The sequence below is a fragment of the Heterodontus francisci genome, chromosome 18, assembly GCF_036365525.1.
Source record: "Heterodontus francisci isolate sHetFra1 chromosome 18, sHetFra1.hap1, whole genome shotgun sequence".
Taxonomy (NCBI): Eukaryota; Metazoa; Chordata; class Chondrichthyes; order Heterodontiformes; family Heterodontidae; genus Heterodontus; species Heterodontus francisci.
Genome location: NC_090388.1, coordinates 63,914,524 through 63,930,276, shown reverse-complemented (window position 1 = coordinate 63,930,276; position 15,753 = coordinate 63,914,524).

The following is a 15,753-nucleotide window of genomic DNA, read 5'->3' as shown; positions in this document are numbered from 1 at the left end:
TCCCCATTTCCTTTTTGAATACCCCCCAATGCTCTTCTGTAGATTTCCCAACAAGTAACTCTTTCCAGTCTACCTTTGCCAGATCCTGCTTTATTTTACTAAAATTCGCTCTCCCCAATCCAAAACCTTTTTTTGCAACTTGTCTATTTCTTTCTCCATAACAAGCTTAAATTGTACCATGTTGTGGTCGCTATCACCAAAATGCACCCCCACCAACACATCAACCACCTGTCCGGCTTCATTCCCCAGAATTAGGTCCAGCACTGCACCCTCCCTTGTTGGATCCTCTACATATTGAGCGAAAAAGTTCTCCTGTATACATTTTAAGAACTCCACTCCAACTAAGCCCTTAACACGATGACTATCCCAATTAATGTTGGGAAAGTTGAAATCTCCTAATATAATTGCCCTATTATTATTTTTACACACCTCTGTGAATTGCGCACATATTTGCTCCTCAATTTCCCACTGACTATCTGGGGTCTATAATAAACACCTAGCAATGTGGCTGTCCCTTTTTTATTCCTAAACTCTACCCATAAAGTTTCATTTGATGCCCCCTCCAAAATATCATCTCTCCTTACTGCAGTAACTGACTCCTTAACTTTTTTTTTATTCATTCATGGGATGTGGGCGACGCTGGCCAGGCCAGCATTTATTGCCCATCTCTAATTGCCCTTGAGAAGGTGGTGGTGAGCTGCCTTCTTGAACCGCTGCAGTTCATTTGGGGTAGGTATACCCACAGTGCTGTTAGGAAGGGAGTTCCAGGATTTTGACCCAGCGACAGTGAAGGAACAGCGATATAGCTCCAAGTCAGGATGGTGTGTGACTTGGATGGGAACTTGCAGGTGGTGGTGTTCCCATGTATTTGCTGCCCTTGTCCTTCTAGTTGGTGGAGGTCACGGGTTTGGAAGGTGCTGTCTAAGGAGCCTTGGTGCATTGCTGCAATGCATCTTGTAGATGGTATACACTGCTGCCACTGTGCGTCGGAGTGGAGGGAGTGAATTTTTGTAGATGGGGTGCCAATCAAGCGGGCTGCTTTGTCCTGGATGGTGTCGAGCTTCTTGAGTGTTGTTGGAGCTGCACCCATCCAGGCAAGTGGAGAGTATTCCATCACACTCCGGACTTGTGCCTTGTAGATGGTGGACAGGCTTTGGGGAGTCAGGAGGTGAGTTACTCGCCTCAGGATTCCTAGCCTCTGTCCTGCTCTTGTAGCCATGGTATTTATATGGCTACTCCAGTTCAGTTTCTGGTCAATGGTAGCCCCTAGGATGTTGATAATGGGGGATTCAGTGATGGTAATGCCGTTGAATGTCAAGGGGAGATGGTTAGATTCTGTCTTGTTGGAGATGGCCATTGCCTGGCACTTGTGTGGCGCGAATGTTACTTGCCACTTATCAGCCCAAGCCTGGATATTGTCCAGGTCTTGCTGCATTTCTACACGGACTGCTTCAGTATCTGAGGAGTCACAAATGGTGCTGAACATTGTGCAATCATCCGCGAACATCCCCACTTCTGACCTTATGATTGAAGGAAGGTCATTGATGAAGCAGCTGATGTTGGTTGGGCCCAGGACACTACCCTGAGGAACTCCTGCAGTGATGTCCTGGAGCTCAGATGATTGACCTCCAACAACCACAACCATCTTCCTTTGCGCTAGGTATGACTCCAGCCAGCAGAGGGTTTTCCCCCTGATTCCCATTGACCTCAGTTTTGCTAGGGCTCCTTGATGCCATACTCGGTCAAATGCTGCCTTGATGTCAAGGGCAGTCACTCTCACCTCACCTCACCTCTGGAGTTCAGCTCTTTTGTCCATGTTTGAACCAAGGCTGTAATGAGGTCAGGAGCTGAGTGGCCCTGGCGGAACCCAAACTGAGCATCACTGAGCAGGTTATTGCTAAGCAAGTGCCGCTTGATGGCACTTTTGATGACACCTTCCATCACTTTACTGATGATTGAGAGTAGGCTGATGGGGCGGTAATTGGCCGAGTTGGGCTTGTCCTACTTTTTGTGTACAGGACATACCTGGGCAATTTTCCACATTGCAGGGTAGATGCCAGTGTTGTAGCTGTACTGGAACAGCTTGGCTAGGGGCGCGGCAAGGTCTGGAGCACAGGTCTTCAGTACTATTGCCGGAACATTGTCAGGGCCCACAGCTTTTGCAGTATCCAGTGCCTTCAGTCGTTTCTTGATATCACGTGGAGTGAATCGAATTGCAATGCCCCCTCCTCTTTTACCCCCTTCCTCTGTCTCCCCTGAAGATTCTATATCCCGGGATATTGAGCTGCCAATCCTGCCCCTCCCTCAGCCATGTCTCCGTGATGGCTACTATATCACAATTCCACGTGTCAATCCTTGTCCTTAACTCATCCATTTTACCTGTAATACTCCTGACATTAAAGTAGAGGTCATCCATCCTGGTCTTACTCCCTTGAAACGTACTTCTGCTGTCTTCCCTCTGACTTGTTTGCTTTCCTGTGTTTAGCTGTGTCCCTATTCTGCTAGGAGGCTGCGTCCCCTCCCCCTGCCAAATTAGTTTAAACTCCTCCCAACATCACTAGCGAACCCGCCAGCAAGGATGTTAGTCCCCCTCTGGTTCAGATGTAGACCGTCCCGCTTGTACAGATCCCACCTTCCCCGGAAACGGTCCCAGTGGTCCAGAAATCTGAAACCCTCCCTCCTGCATCAACTCTTAAGCCACGCATTCATCTGTGCTATTCTCCTATTTCTATACTCGCTAGCACGTGGCACTGGGAGTAATCCAGAGATTATAACCCGAGAGGTCCTGCTTTTTAGTCTACTGCCTAACTCCCTGAATTCTTGATGCAAGACCTCATCCCTCTTTCTACCTATGTCATTGGTACCAACATGTACCATGACCTCTGCCTTATCACCCTTCCCCTTCAGGATGCCCTGCAGCCGTTCAGTGACATCCTGGACCCTGGCACCAGGGAGGCAACACACCATCCTGGAGTCACATTGACGGCCACAGTAGCACCTATCTGTTCCCCTGACTATAGAATCCCCTATTACTATTGCTCTTCCTCTCTTTCCCCCTTCCTGTGCAGACAGGCTGCTTGTGGTTCCAGAAGCTTGGCTCTGTCTGCACTCCCTGGAGGAACCAGCCTCATGAGCCTCCAAAATGGAATACCGATTTGCAAGCAGGAACCCAGGGGACTCCTGAACTACCTGCCTGTTTCTCTTGGACTGCCTGGTGGTCACCCATTCCCTTCCTACCTCAACTCCCTTCAGCTGCGGTGTGACCACCTCTCTATACGTGCTGTCCACAATGCTCTCAGACTCGCGGATGCTCCACAGTGTTTCCAGCCGCCATTCCAGCTCTGAAACCTGAGCTTCCAGGAGCTGCAGCTGGACACACTTCCTGCACACATGCTGGTCCTGGGGACTGGAAATGTTCCCGATTCCCACATGCAGCAAGAGGAGCAAACCACGGCTTTAAGCTCTCCTGCCATGACTAAACCCTTTCATTTTAAAACTTTAGAAGACTGTTATAATAAAAAAACATCAACTAAGTCTTGCTAAAACAATGACTTACAATTCAATCCTGTTTGAAAAATACCCACCAGGACTTACTCACCAATCAGCTGTGCTCTTTGGAAACTCTCGGCTCCCCTCACGCTCTTTGAGGACAGGTAAGAAATGAAAGGAGCTCCTCGCTCCCTCCTCACCGAACTCCCTCAGTCACAAAACTCCCACTTTAGCACTGTAATGCAGCCCCAAGTCAGCACTCCAGTTCAACTCCCACTACAGTACTAAATCCTTTTCTATTTTTTAATACCACCCATAAAGTCTCCACTGTCTGCTGACCTCTTGTTTGATCCTCTCTTATCATAGAATGATTTCATCCTTAATCATTAAGGCGACTCCTCCCCCTCTACCATTTCCCCATTTTTCCTGTAGACCTTATAAGCTCATATATTTAATTTCCAATCCTGACTGTTTTGCAGCCATGTCTCTGTAATGTCTACCATGTCATGCCTTCAAATTTGAATTTTTGCTTTCAATTCATTCAATTTTTTCCTTAAAATTCGTGTCGTTGTATGAAGAATGCTTATTTGGGCCACACACCCTAACCTGGCCTTCTGCTGTATAATTTTACGCACACATTAACAGTTTCCTGGTTTAATCACTTTATGTCTTTTAGTTTTCCCTTTGCCTCTCGTGCCTAAGGCACAATTTCTGACTTTATTCTACTCACTTCCCTTTTTCTTATTGAATTATACTACGTTGTCCACCCCCACCACTTACCAGTTTAAAGTCCTTGTGACGGCCCTATTTATTACCACTAGGACCCTTGTCCAAGCCTGGTTCAGGTGGGGCCTGTCTTAGTGGTACAGTTCTTTCCTGTCCCAGTACTGGTACCAGTGCTTCATTAAATGGAACTCATCTTTCCTACTGCACTCCTTCAGCCATGTGTTCACCTTTTCTTTTCATTTGTGGGATGTGAGCGGCACTGGCTAGGCCAGATGGTGGTGAATCACCTTATTGAACTGCTGCAGTATACCCACAGTATTGTTAGGGAGTTCCAGGATTTTGACCCAGCGACAGTGGTCAGGAAAGTGAGTGAGTTGGAGGAGAACTTGCAAGTGTGGTGTTCCTATGCATCTGCTGCCCTTGTTCTTCTAGATATTAAAGGTCACGGGTGTGGAAGATGCTGTCAAAGGAGCCTTGGTGAGTTTTTTATTTATTTATTTATTTATTTAGAGATACAGCACTGAAACAGGCCCTTCGGCCCACTGAGTCTGTGCCGACCAACAACTACCCATTTATACTAATCCTACATTAATCCCATATTCTCTACCACCTACCTACACTAGGGGCAATTTACAATGGCCAATTTACCTATCAACCTGCAAGTCTTTTGGAGGTGGGAGGAAACCGGAGCACCCAGTGGAAACCCACGCAGAAACCTGCTGCAATGCTGCCACTGCAGGTGAAGGGAGTGAACATTTAAGGTGGTTTAAGGTGTCCTGCATGGCGTCGAGCTTTTTGAGTGCTGTTGGAGCTGCTGTCATCTAGGCAAGTGGAGAATGTTCCATCACACTCCTGATTTGTGCCTTGTAAATGGTGGGCAGGCTTTGGGAAGGCAGGAGGTGAGTTACTCACCGAAAAATCCCCTGCCCCTGACCTGATCTTGTAGCCACAGAATTTGTATGGCTGATCCAGTTAAATTTCTGATCAATGGTAACCCCTGGGGTGTTGGTGTGGGATTCAGCGAAGGTAATTTTCTTACAGGGCAATTTGCTTGTGCTATTGGGAGGGTTTAAACTTACTTGGCAGGGGTTGGCTATGGGAAAGGACAAAGAACAATTTAAAGTAAGAATAATTAACTGAGGGAAAGCCAACTTTAATGGGGGAAGAATGGATCTGGGCCGAATAAATTGGAATCAAAGGTTGGCAGGAGAAACAGTACCTGAACAATGGACGACCTTCAAAGAAGAGATAGCTCGGATACAGTCAAAGGTAGGACAAACAAATCCAGAGCTTCCTGCATGACAAAAGAGATAGAGGTGAAGATGAAAAAGTGTGCTTATGACAGATGTCAGATAGATAATAGAATGGAGAACCGAGCAGAATATAGAAGGTTCAGAGTGCACATGTAGAAGCAAATAAGAGCAGCATAGAGAAAGTATGAAAAGAGACTAGCAGCTAACATGAAAAGGAATCTCAAAGTCTTCTATAGGCATATAATGGAGTAGGACTGATTAGGGACCAAAAGGGGAATTTATGCATGGAGGCAGGGGTAATACCTGAGGTATTAAATGAATACTTTGCATGTGTCTTTACCAAGAGAGATGATGCTATCCAGGCCACAGTGAAAGAGGAGGTAATTAATACACTAAAGGCTTTAAAATTGATGAGGAGGTATTAGATAGACTGTCTATACTTAAAGTTGATAAAGCACCAGGGCCAGATGAGATGCATCCAAAGACACGGAGGAAAGTGAAGGTGGAAATTGCGGAGGCACTGGCCACAATTTTCCAGTCTTCCTTTGACTTGGGTGGTGCCGGAGGACTGGAGAATTGCAAATGTTACACCTTAGTTCAGAAAAGGGTGTAAAGCCCAGCAACTACAAGCCAGTCAGTTTAACTTTGTTGGTGGGGAAACTTGTAGAAACAATAATCCAGGACCAAATTAATAGTGACATGGACAAATGTGGGTTAATTAAGGAAAGCCAGCACAGATTTGTTTAGGGAAGGTCATGTTTAACTAACATGCCAGAGTTTTTTGAAGAGGTAACAGAGAGGGTTGATGAGGGCAATGTTGTTGATGTGGTGTACATGGACTTACAAAAGATACAGTGCCACACAACAGAGATGTGAGCAAAGTTAGAGCTCATGGAATAAAAGGCAGAGGAGCAACACAAGAACACATGAAATAGGATCATTTGGCCCATCGAGCCTGCTCTGCCATTCAATACAATCATGGCTGATCTTGGGCTTCAATTCCACTTTCCTGCCCACTCCCGATGTCACTTGATTCCCTGCGAGACCAAAACTCTATCTATTCCAGCCTTAAATGTATTCAATGATGGAGCATCCACAACCCTCTGTGGTAGAGAATTCCTAAGATTCACAACCCTTTGAGAGCAGTCATTTCTCCTCATCTCAGTCCTGAATGATTGGCCCCTTATCCTGAGACTGTGTCCCTGTGTTCTAGATTCCCTGACCAGCGGGAAAAATCTCTCCGCTTCTACCCTATCAAGCCCTTTCAGAATCTTGTATGTCTCAATTAGATCGCCTCTCATTTATAGAGAGATACAGCACTGAAACAGGCCCTTCAGCCCACCAAGTCTGTGCTGACCATCAACCACCCATTTATACTAATCCTACATTAATCCCATATTCCCTACCCCATATCCTCACAATTCTCCTACCACCTACCTACACTAGGGGCAATTTATAATGGCCAATTTACCTATCAACCTGCAAGTCTTTGGCCGTGGGAAGAAACCAGAGCATCTGGCAGAAACCCACGCAGTCACAGGGAGAACTTTCAAACTCCACACAGGCAGTACCCAGAACTGAACCCAGGCTGATGGAGCTGTGAGGCTGCAGTGCTAACCATTGTGCCGCCCATTCCTCTAAATTCAAGAGAATATAGGGCAATTTACTCAGCCTCTCATCATAGGACAACCCCCCTCATCCCAAGGACCAATTTAGTAAATCTTCACTGCATTGCCTCCAGTGCAAGTATATCCTTTCTTAAATGTGGAGACCAAAACTGCACACAGTATTTCAGGTGCAGTCTCACCAAAGCCCTATACAATTTTGGTAAGATTTCTTTATTCCTGTACTCCAATCTCCTTGCAATAAAGGCCAACATGTCATTTGCCTTCATAGCCTGCTGCACCTGCATGTTAACTTTGTGCGTTCCTTGTACGAGTACCCCCATGTCTCTCTGACCATCAATATTTACCAGTTTCACACCTTTTAAAAATATTCTGCTTTTCTATATTTATGACCATCTTGTTGCCCACTTAACTTGATAGATGAATGCGTGGCTGGAAATATGGTGCGGGAGGAAGCCTTTAGATTCCTGGGACATTGGGACCTGCTCTGGGGGAGATGGGACCTGTACAGGCTGAACAGAGCTGGGACTGAGTTCCTTGCGGGACGTTTTGCTAGTGCTGTTGGGGAAGGTTTAAACTAGTTTGGCAGGAGGATGGGGACCTGAGGGTAGACTCAGTTGGGACAAAATCAGAAATGAAAATGGAAGGCAGAAAATTAAAGGATGAGTCTGGAGGACACAGGAAACAAAAGTTGGAAATTTAAAAAAAGAGTTTGGCAGTATTCAAGGGTATCTATTTCAATGCAAGGAGTATAGCAAATAAATCAGATGAGCTGAGGGCACAGATAGACACGTGGCAGTATGATATCATAGCTATTACAGAAACATGGCTTAAGGAGGGACGGGAATGGCAGCTCAATGTTTTTTGTTACAGGGTTTTCAGACGCGATAGGGAGGGGGAGTGGCAATTTTGGTCAAGGAAACTAATACAGCTTTTATTAATTCATGGGATTTGGGCATCACTGGCCAGACCAGCATTTATTGCCCATCCCTAAATTGCCCTTGAGAAGGTGGTGAGCTGCCTTCTTGAACCGCTGCAGTCCATTTGGGGTAGGTACATTTGGGGTAGCTGTGAGAGGGGATGTTGGAAGGTTCATCAAATGAGGCCATATGGATTGAGCTAAGGAACAAAAAAGGAGGAATCACACTGCTAGGAGTGTACTAAAGACTCACAAACAGTCAGAGGGAGATAGATGAGCAGATATGGAGGCAAATCTCTGAGAAGTGCAAGAACGATACGACAGTAATGGTTGGGGATTTTAACTACCCCAATATTAACTGGGATAGTTTTAGTGTGAAAGGAATTGAAGGAGCAGAATTCTTGAGGTGCCCTCAGGAGAACTTTTTTGCCCAGTATGTAGCAAGTCCAACAAGAGAGGGTGCAGTTTTGGACTTCGTTTTAGGAAATGAAGATGGGCAGTTGGAAGGGGTGGCAGTGGGACAGCATTTTGGTGGTAGTGATCATAATTCAGTCAGTTTTAACATAATTATGGAAAAGGACAGAGACAGAACAGGAGTTAGGGTTCTGAAATGGGGCAAGGCCAATTTTACGAAACTGAAGTGATTTAGCGAAAGTGGACTGGAAAAAGCTACTTGAAGGTAAATCAGTGTCAGAGCAGTGGGAGGCATTCAAAGGGGAGATTCAAGGGGTTCAGGGTAAACATGTTCCCACAAAGAAAAAGAGTGAGCCCCATGGATGTCAAGGAGCCTACAGGGTAAGATAAGGCAGAAAAGGAAAGCTTATGTCCGACACCGAGAACTCAATACAACAGAAAGCTGAGAGGAATATAGAAAGTGGAGGGGTGAAATCAAAAAGGAAATTAGGAAAGCAAAGAGAGGGCGTGAAAGAATATGGCAAGCAAAATCAAGGTGAACCCAAAGATGTTTTCAATACATTAAGAGTAAGAGGATAACTAAGGAGAGAGTAGGGCCCATAAAAGACCAAAAATGTAACCAATGTGTAGGGGCGAAAGATATTGTTATGGTTCTTAATGAATACCTTGTGTCTGTCTTCACAAAAGAGGGGGGCGATGCAGATATTGTAGTTAAGGAGGAGGAGGAGTGTGAAGTATTGGATGTGATAAATTTAGGGACAGAGGAAGTATTAATGAGATTAGCATCCTTGAAAGTTGATAAATCACCAGGGCCAGATGAAATGTACCCTAGGCTGTTAAAAGAAGCAAGAGAGGGAATAGCAGAAGGTCTGACCATCATTTTCCAGTCCTCACTGGTTACAGGTATGGTGCCAGAGGATTGGAGAATTGCTAACATTGTACCTATGTTTAAAAAGAGAGTGAAGGATAGACCAAATAATTACAGGCCAATCAGTCTAACCTCAGTAGTGGGCAAATTATTGGAATCTATTCTGAGAGACAGGAGAAACTTTCAGTTAGAAAGGCACAGTTTAATCAAGGATAGTCAGCATGGATTTGTTAAGGGAAGATCTTGTTTGACCAACTTGATCGAATTTTTTGAACAAGTAACAACAGATAAGGTTAGTGCAGTTGATGTGGTCAACATGGATTTTAGCAAGGCTTTTGACAAGGTCCCAGATTGGTTAGAAAATAAAATCCCATGGGATCCGGGGAAATGCAGCAAGGTGGATACAAAATTGGCTCAGTGGCAGGAAACAAAAGGTAATCGTTGACGGCTGTTTTAGCGACTGGAGGGTTGTTTCCAGTGGCGTTCTGCAGGGCTCAGTACTGGGTCCCCTGCTTTTTGTGGTATATATTAACGATTTGGACTTAAATGTAGGGGGCATGATCAAGAAGTTTGCAGACGACACAAAGATTGGCTGTGTGGTAGATAGCGAGGAGAATAGCTGTATGCTGCAGGAAGATATTGTTGGTCTGGTCAGATGGGCAGAAAAGTGGCAAATGGAATTCAACCTGGAGAAGTGTGAAGTGATGCATTTGGGGAGGTCAAACAAGGCAAAGGAATACACGATAAATGGGAAAATACTGAAAAGTGTAGAGGAAGTGAGGGATCTTGAAGTGAATGTCCACAGATCCCTGAAGGTAGCAGGACAGGTCGACAAGGTGGTTAAGGAGGCATATGGAATCCTTTCCTTTATTAGCCGAGGTATGGAATATAAGAGCAGGGAGGTTATGCTGGAACTGTATAACTCATTGGTTAGGCCACAACTTGAGTACTGTGTGCAGTTCTGGTCACCTCATTACAGAAAGGATGAAATTGCACTAGAGAGGGTACAGAGGAGATTTACGAGGATGTTGCCAGGACTGGAAAAATGCAGCTATGAGAAAAGATTGGATAGGCTGGGGTTGTTCTCCTTGGAACAGAGAATGCTGAGGGGCGATCTGACTGAAATGTACAAAATTTTGAGGGGCCTGGATAGAGTGGAGGTGAAGGGACTATGCACCTTAGCAGAGAGGTCAGTGACAAGGGGGCATAGGTTTCAAGTGATTGGTAGAAAAATTAGAAGGGAGATGAGGAAAAACTTTTCACCCAGAGGGTGGTGGGGGTCTGAAACTCACTGCCTGAAAGGGTAGTTGAGGCAGAAACCCTCAACTCATTCAAAAGGAGTCTGGATATGCACCTCAAGTGCTGTAATCTGCAGGGCTACGGACCAAATGCTGGAAGGTGTGATTAGAATAGGTGGATCAGTTTTTGGCTGGCACAGAGACGATGGGCCAAGTGGCCTCTTTCTGTGCCTTAAACTTTCTATGATTCTATATCGCTTTGCAGCCTCTCTGCGTCCTCCCCGCAAGTTACCTTTGCATCGATCTTTGTATCATCAGCAAACTTAGATACATTACTCTCTGTCTCTTCATCTAAGTCACTAATATAAAGTGTAAATAGCTGAGGCCCCAGCACTGATCCTTGCGGCACCCCACTATTCACTGCCTGCCAACATGAAAATGCCCCATTTATGCCCACTCTCTGCCTCCTGTCTGTTAACCAATCCTCTATCCATGCTAATATATTACCCCCAACACCATGAGCCCATTAATTTTTTATGGAGCACCATATTGAATGCCTTTTGAAAATCCAGGTATGCTATTATCTACTGGCTCCCCTTTATTTACCTTACTAGTTACATCCTCAAAAAACCCGAATAAATCTGTCAAACAGGATCTCCCTTTAGTAAATATATGCTGACTTATTCTAATCATACTATGCTTTTCCAAGTGCAGTGTTAAAACTTCTTTAATAATAGTTTCCAGCATCTTCCCAATGACTGATGTTAGGCTAACTCGCCTGCAGTTCCCTGTTTTCTCTCTACCTCCTTTCTTCAGAAGCGGTGTAACATTTGCCAACTTCCAATCTGGCAGGACCATTCCTGGACCGAAGGAATTCTGGTAAATCATAGCCAGCGCATCCACTATCTCAGCAGCTATCTCTTTTAGAACCCGAGGGTGTAGGCCATCTGGTCCCAGGGACTTGTCAGATTTTAGTCCCTCAAGTTTCTCCAATACTTTTTCTCAGCTGATATCAATTTCCTTAATTTCCTCATTCTTTTTAACCCCTAGGTTACTGCCTATTTCTGGTATGGAACTTGTGTCTTCTACTCTGAAGACAGACACAAAATATTTTTTCAATGCCTCTGCCATTTCCTCATTCCCATGATGATTTCTCCTGTCTCTGCCTCTAAGGGACCAATGTCTACTTTAGCTACTCTCTTCCTTTTTATGTACTTATAAAAGCTCTTATAATCTGTTTTTATATTGCTGGCTAGTTTACTCTCATTAGATTTTTTCCCTTTTTGTCAATTTTTTGGTGGCCCTTTGCTGGTTTCTAAAACACTCCCAATCCCTCAGACTTGCTACTATTTTTTGCAACATTGTAAGCCTCTTCTTTTAGTCTAATACTCTCCTTAACTTCCTGAGTAAGCTGGGTCTTACTTGGGTCTTTCTTGATGAGTTTTTGTTTTTGAACGGCATGTACTTTCATTGAATCCTTTGAATTGTTTCTTTAAATGTGTCCCACTGTTCATTTACTGCCATACCTTCCAGTCTATTTACCCAATTAACCTTTGCCAGTTCTCCCCTCATACCTTTGAAATTGGCTTTGTTTAAGTTTAAGATTCTTGTTTGTGATTGAAATGTGTCACTTTCAAACTTAACATGAAATTCAATGGTATTATGATCACTATTTCCCAGTGGATCTTTTACTATGACATTGCTTATTAACCCTGCTTCATTGTACAATATGAGATCTAAGATAGCTTTACCCCTAGTTGATTCTATAATGTATTGCTCCAAGAAACTGTCACAAAAACATTCTACAAATTCATCTTTTAGACGACTGTTTTCAATTTGATTGTGCCAGTCTATATGCAGATTAAAGTCCGCCACAATTAATACATTACCTTTTTATACATGCTCCAATAATTTCCCGTTTAATGTTATGTCCAATAATACAACTACTGTTAGGGAGCCTGTAAACTACTCCCACTAGTGTTTTCTCACTCCTGCTATTCCTAATTTCCACCCAAACTGATTCTACTACATGATCTTCTGAGGCCAGATCCCTTCTTATTAATGTCCTTATGCCATCCTTTACTATCAGGACTACCCCTCCTCCTTTGCCATTCTGTCTGTGTCTCCAAAATATTGTGTACCCTGCAATATTCATTTCCCAACCTTGATCTCCTTGTAACCATGTCATGGTAATGGCAATTAGATCTTGATCATTTACCTCTATTCATGCCACTAGTTCGTCTATCTTGTTACAGATGCTTTGTGCATTCAGATAAAGGAACTTTAATTTTATTTCTTTACCTCTATTCACTGCAATGACCTTATTTGCCAATGTACAACATTTGTTAAACTCTCTGTTCCTTCTTGTTCAATTCTGTTGGGAGTTAGCCACATCACTATCCTGCTCCGATGCCCTGACCCCTTTCTTTGGATTTCTATATTTCCCTTTACCCAAACCCTCTCCCCCACCACCTGTTAGTTTAAAGCCTGTCCACAGCCCTAGTTATGGGATTGGCCAGGATACTAGTTCCAGCCCAGTTCAGGTGAAGCCCATCCCAATGTAATAGCTCCCTCTTCCCTGAGTACTGATGCCAGTGCCCCAAGAATCAAAACCCCTTCTTCCCACACCACTCTTTGAGCCACGTGCTTAGTTCTCTAATCTGCTTGACCCTGTGCCAATTTGCACGAGGCTCAGGTAACAATCCGGAGATGATTACTTTTGATGTTCTGCGTTTTAGTTTGAACCCTAACTCCTCAAATTCTGTAAGCAGAACAGCATTTCTGGTTCTACCTATTGGTTCCCACATGGATCACGACAACTGGGATCCTTCCCCTCCCGTACCAGGTTCCTCTCCAGCCACAAGGAGATGTCCTTAACCCTGGCACCGGGCAGGCACCACAACTGTCGGAGCTCCCGCTCACGGCTAAAGAGAACAGTATCTATCTCCCTGACTATAGTGGCTCCTATCACTACCACATTCCTCTTCATTCCCCCCTCTGGAATGGCATCCTTCACCATGGTGCCACGGTCAGTCCACTCATCCACCTTGCAGTCCTTCTCTTCATCCAGAGAGGTAGCAAGGACCTCGTACCTGTTGGACAAGGTCACAGGCTGAGGCTGCTCCATCACTACATGCTGATTCCCCCTACCTGCCTCACTCACAGTCACACCCTCCTGTCCCTGACCATTGACCATCTCTAATGGTCTCCCTACTCTAAGGGGTGTGACTGCCTCCTGGAACAAAGATGGATGCGCAATTGGCTGAATGACAGGAAACATAGAGTAGTGGTTAATTTAAGTTTTTTCAGGCTGGAGAAAGGTTTGAAGTGGAGTTCCCCGGGGGTCAGTGTTGGGAAGCTTGCTCTTCCGGATATATATTAATGACCTAGAGCTTGGTGTACAGGGTACAATTTCAAAATTTGCGTATGTCATGAAACTTGGAATTATTGTGAACTGTGAGGAGGATAGCGTAGAACCTCAAAAGGCCAAAGACAAGTTGGTGGAGTGGGTGGGCAAGTGGCAGATGAAGTTCAATGTGGAGAAATGTGAAATGATTCATTTTAATAGGAAGAACGTGGACAGGCAATATAAGATATTATATCTAAAGGGGTGCAGGAGCACAGGGACCTGGGTGTATATGTGCATAAGTCATTGAAGATGGCAGAATGAGTTGAGAGAGTGGTTAATAAAGCATACATTATTGTAGGCTTTATTAATAGGGGCATAGAGTACTTGAGCAAGGAAGTTATGTTGAACTTGTCTAAGACACTAGTTCGGCCTTAGCTGGAGTATAGTGTCCAGTTCTTCAGGAAAGATGTGAAGGCTTTGGAGAGAGTAGAGAAAAGATTCACGAGAATGGTTCCAGGCATGAGGAACTTTAGTTATGAAGATAGATTGGAGAAGGTGGGACTTTTTTCCTTATCAAGAGAAGGCTGAGAGGAGATTTGATTGAAGTATTCAAAATCATGAGGAGAATGGGAAAAATTGTTCCCACTCATGAAAGGATTGAGAATGAGAGGACACTTATTTAAAGTGATTGGCAAAAGAAGCAAAAGCGACATGAGGAAAAACCTTTTCACGCAACGAGTAGTTAAGGTCTGGAATGCACTTCCTGAGAATGTAATGGAGGCAGGTTTAATTGAAGCATTTAAAAGAGAATTAGACTGTAATCTGAAAAGGAAGAATGTGCAGGGTTACAGGGAGAAGGCAGGGGAATGTCATTAGGTGAATTACTCATTAGGAGAGCTGGTGCAGACACAATGGGCTGAATGGCCTCCTTCTGCACTGTAACAATTCTGTGATTCTGCAATGTCATTGAATGTCAAGGGGAGATGGTTAAATTCTCTCTTGTTGGAGATGGTCATTGCCTGCCACTTGTGTGGCAGGAATGTTACTCCCTAATCTGCTTATCCCTATGTCAGTTTGCAAGTGGCTCAGATAATAATCCAGAGATTTGTCATTCGAGGTCCTGTTCTTGAATTTATCTCCTAATTCCTAGTACTCTCCAAACAGGACCTCTTGCTTATTCTTCCTTATGTTGTTAGCCCCAACATGGGTCACAACTCTCTCTCCAATCTCCTTTCAGTCTGGTTTGAGACTGTCCCTCACCCTGGCACAAGGCAGACAATGATCCTGCTTACAAAGGATGCTATCTCTCTGCCTAATTATTGAATTTTGGGATTAAACAAATGCAAGTTTCATAGGTAGAATTGCCAAATTGTTCCATTCAGGCATCAAATACAACAATGCAAAAGCATAAATAACTGGATATTAAGATACTGAAAATATATATGGGTTCTTGACAACATAATTTGTATTGATTGCAAAAAATTCGATTACCTGTCTGTTGGGAAACATACAAGAGGATACTTAATACATCTATATTTTAAGCACATTTTTGAGCTACCAGATAGATGATACATGGAAGTTAAACTCCAAACTGCATTTATATAGTACAAAAAGGTTATTTTATTAATGCTTTTCTTTCCAAGGTTTTAATATTGTAATTGACATTAATTCTGTATTTTGACCCGATATTAAATGCAGGACCAATATTGGGCAGGTGTTTTTAGAAGTCAGGATGCTGTAAAGCCTCTGCAGAGATGAAAGTTAAGCTCTAACTCCAGAATGTTGACAGATGTGCCTCACATGAGGTGTTATTGGCACATCCCCAATAATGACAGCCAGTGCTAATCAGCTGATAAACCTCATATTTTAATT